We start from the raw sequence: 4,255 nt of genomic DNA, 5'->3' as shown, positions 1-4,255 counted from the left end.
CACGGATGAAGAATCTTATAATGCTGCGCCGTTTATTTGATTTTCTTTTTACTTACGATCGAAATAGAACTGCGCCATATCCATCCTGGGACTATCCGATAACGTAACTGCAACTGGGCGACTTTAGTTTCAATGTTTCAGCAATATTAACAATCAATATAGAAAAATTAACATAGATTCAATATTGTAAAATATTAAATTCGATCACACTTTAACGTTCAACACAGCGACACGTCTCGGAACGTTTGTTCGACGTTCTATGCTGCATTGCTGCATAATCTCTCAGCGCGTATATATATAGGATAGCAATTTCGCAAAAAAAAGGATTGAAAGTAATAAAAAGACAAACATTTGTCACTGCTTTCTATCTACTCATAACTCACTGTCCAAGCAATTGGACTCTCATCATTTAACCCACGAATTTGAGTACCAATTAATTCAAATTGATCACTTTGATGTCAAAAACTAGTTATTATTTATACAAATGACGTCAAGTAAAATATGTCCAAAGTTTTTGCTACAATTCTTGCTAAGTTGATAAACAACTGCACGTTGATAAACAACTTACATGTCAGATTACATATATTATCTTACCATAGAAAATTAAATAGGAGAAAAATGGGTAAAATGACAACCTTAAGGTGGTTTTATCGTTCAACGTCGATGGTGTGACTTTGTCACATAAACGTCACACGTCAATAATCGCGTATGTACAGTCTATGCGAAATGTTTTTATTGAATTATTAGTCATAGGGAGGGATTAACTTTTGACTGGGACTTGTGCGATAAAATCACCTTAAGTTTTGCCGATTTTCCTAATTTCTGCGATGAAGTAAAAATAATTATTTTTTTTTTAGATTTATTAAATCCTTGTATATTATTTCTAAAAATTAAAATCGTTAGAAAAAATTAAAATTTTTTAAATTTAATATTTTTTAAAGACGTATCAATTTCGTCGTCTTACCCTCATAAGCAAGTAAATAAGGTGACTGTCGAATATCTACACAAAAAGTCAAATTAAATTAAAAATGTACTTTTTTTACAAATAAAATAACTTATTTTGTCGTAATAAAGTTCTCGTTATTTTAGTATGCAATATTTTAATATAATGAAAGAAAAACAGAAAACGAAAAAGATAACCAATAAACCGAATACGGTAATTTATTAAAGAACTAATTTGACGCAATTACGTTTACAATGCAATTAACAAATATAACCAGCATGCACAAATACATAACTTCGCTCACGCATGACGTTCGTTATCTCATTCCGCAATTATTGTGTTTATTTATTCAAGTAATGAATAGTTACGACTCTCAAACAATAAATCACATGTATCAAATATAAGGCACTTTTAGAGTCCACTCTGTTGTTGGTGCATAAAAATTCTTCTATTTCGATCCAGATAATACATAAAACGCGTTTTATGAATCGAAATAGAATAATTTTTATATAATAACGCAACAACAGTGTGGAGTATGTGGACTCTAAAGTGCCTTATTTGATACCTATTGTGATTTATTTATTCACTTAATAAAAATGTTGCAATGCAAAAAATAAAAAATATTAGTGTGTATTATGTAAAAATATTATGTTATTTCATATAAATGTAATTATATTATATTATACAAATCAATATCAAAAAATTACGTATGAGTCTATCTAATTGTAAAATACATTTTCCATTATAATAAATTATTTATTTTTGCAGACAGATTGAAATAAAACTGCCACAGATTATGTATCATTACCTAAAGCCTTTAATGAGTTACGTATGCAGCAAACATTTTGTGGCTAGTGGGAATGCCAGCAAACGATATTAAAGTCGAATCAGCTGTACTCTCAGTTAATCTTCAATGTGAACTAAATTAAAAGAACATATTCTACAATCAAATTTATGACAACACTACAGCAGAGTTGACAATAGCAATGAGACAACAGATTCACATAACAAATTCAGGACAGATTTATTTACTGCAAAGCATACGTTAATTCCATTTTTGCGAGACATTTGCTGACACTATTTGCAATAGCAAAATTGCAGGTTGGTCATCAATCAATTATATATATATTCGGTATCTGCTTTCTGTTAGCTGACACTCTGTTATATATTTTGCTAACGAAGGTTGTTGCGTATGACGGAAGTGTGCTATTATTAAGATTGGCAATAATATATTAGTTTATTTCTCATTAACGGTCTCCTGATAAACATACTTAATTTACTGCCAATATTTACAATTATGTAGATTATATTATAGAAGCATCGACTCGTTAACTGTTATTATATTAATTTAAAAATATTAGCAATATTTCATCTTATCTATTTTATCATTTTACTCCCCTTTTTCCTATAAGAATCGTTCGATTACATCATCGACAATTTATTAAAACGATAAAGATTTCGTTCAATTTAGATTATTATTTTATAAATTATAAATATAAATACAAACTGAATAAAAATTTAAATAGAGATAAAAATAAGTTATGTCTTAATTAACATTTTGAAGTTCTTAGAGTAGTGTGTTCGACGAATTAACAATATCCAAATAAATGAATAAATAATGAATTTGAATACGAGTAAATAAATGTTATTTTTAAAGGAAGGATGTCCTCCAGGCAAACTGGGAGATCCGGGTTTGACCTCCGGCTGAGCAGTGGCGGATCCAGAGAGTTGTTTTGGGGGGAGGGGGTGGTATAACGAAATGTGAATATTTAGTCATTATTGTCGTTAACGTTATTTTTAATATTTTTTATTATTTAAAAAAAATTAAGCAAACATTATTTAGTCTCGAATAATCTCTGATAATTTTTTTTCTCAATTCATATAAAACCGACTTTTTCCAATATACGAAATTCGTTTGGAGAGCTCTGGAGGAGGTCGCTCCTTCCGCTCTCCTTTTATATCCGCCACTGCGGCTGAGAACATGAGGTGATATTTTTTCGCAATAATTTCTTTACAGATTCGGGGGGAAGGGGATCGTATATAAAAATGCGTGTTAAATTAACTTAATTGTTACAAGTAAATGTCGGCCTTATGCAATAAGTTGTATTTCAAATCCAGCAATTATGCGGTTCGCAGTTCGCGTGTGGCTGGATATTGTAAAAAAACTATTACATACCGACATCCGTGTTAGCTCTCATAGACTTTTATTGTAGTAGGTTTGATTTATTCTAGAGAGCTCATGTAAATAATATTTAAATGTTATTTTTTTATTTATATTTATAGAAATTTGAATTAATATATTTGTGAATATATGATTACGATTTTACGAATATTTTCGATTTCGCATTCACTCTCAGTTTGTAAACACATAGTGAATAGAAATCTGTAAAAAGACTAAAAACAGCAGTTAAAATCAGCAGAGGAAACACATAGTAAAAAGATCTCGGATATTATCGTTATTGTAAATAACAATAAATAAAATTTTTTAAAATAATTATTCGAATTTTAAATTTTATTTAATTCTTAGCATTTATATCACATCACGAGGAGGGGAGATTTTAATAGATGCAAGTGAGCATCAGTACTTATTAAATTAATTATCAATTTAATAATATGATAATACTGTTCTGTTTTACGCAAAGAGCTGTGTTGAATCCAAAAGTAACGGCATACAGTTCGTTGAAACTAGAACATGTATGTAAAATTTACACTGAAATATATTAGAGATCCTGCTATTGATCATGCATCGGTCTTCTCTCAATTTATTGTGTTTAAAACACTACACGGCCGTAACAGATATACGTATTGTTTAAACTTTATGTCTATTTTTTTCAAAGTTACGTAAAGGTATTTACATAAAAAAAATTTATTATTAATTGCATCCAATTTTCAATTGACACTCTGAGAAATTCACACATAAAAAGGAATGTGAAAAAAATAATGTATGACAGAATAATCGTTATTATAATTGTGTTTTATTCATATCCAATTAAATATTACAAATTTTAAAAACTATAATAATAAGTTTTTAAAATTAAAATAAAATTTAAAGTCAAGGCTCCAAATTATTCCAATATTAATAAAAGAAGTAAAAAAGGGCCAACGAGCCAAAGCTTGGGTGTTATATCGCTCCAATATGTATTTATTAATTTAACAAATTCATTATTTGAATAACAAACGTTTCGACCCCGAACGAGTCATTTTCAATGTTACAATAAATTAATTCGTGCCTAACATAAAATTAAAGAACATAACAAAACTTGATACGCATTACGATTCGCATTTACATAATAGCAGTCTAAATTTTAAAAT

General features: G+C 28.8%; 2 protein-coding genes across 3 annotated transcripts in view; both read right to left on the bottom strand.

Moving 5' to 3' along the window:
- Positions 1-263, bottom strand: part of LOC105448429 (putative fatty acyl-CoA reductase CG5065) — a 71,133-nt gene extending 70,870 nt beyond the window's left edge. The window contains exon 1 of the mRNA XM_011686960.1: positions 57-263. The gene's annotated coding sequence lies outside the window, so the exon portion shown is untranslated. The remainder of the gene's footprint in view (positions 1-56) is intronic.
- Positions 1-4,255, bottom strand: part of LOC105448432 (heat shock 70 kDa protein 4L) — an 18,790-nt gene that overhangs the window by 11,932 nt on the left and 2,603 nt on the right. The window lies entirely within an intron of this gene.

Source organism: Wasmannia auropunctata, unplaced genomic scaffold (genome assembly GCF_000956235.1).
Source record: "Wasmannia auropunctata unplaced genomic scaffold, wasmannia.A_1.0 LD336085.1, whole genome shotgun sequence".
In the NCBI taxonomy this organism is placed as follows: Eukaryota; Metazoa; Arthropoda; class Insecta; order Hymenoptera; family Formicidae; genus Wasmannia; species Wasmannia auropunctata.
This window is presented reverse-complemented; position numbering and strand designations above follow the sequence as displayed.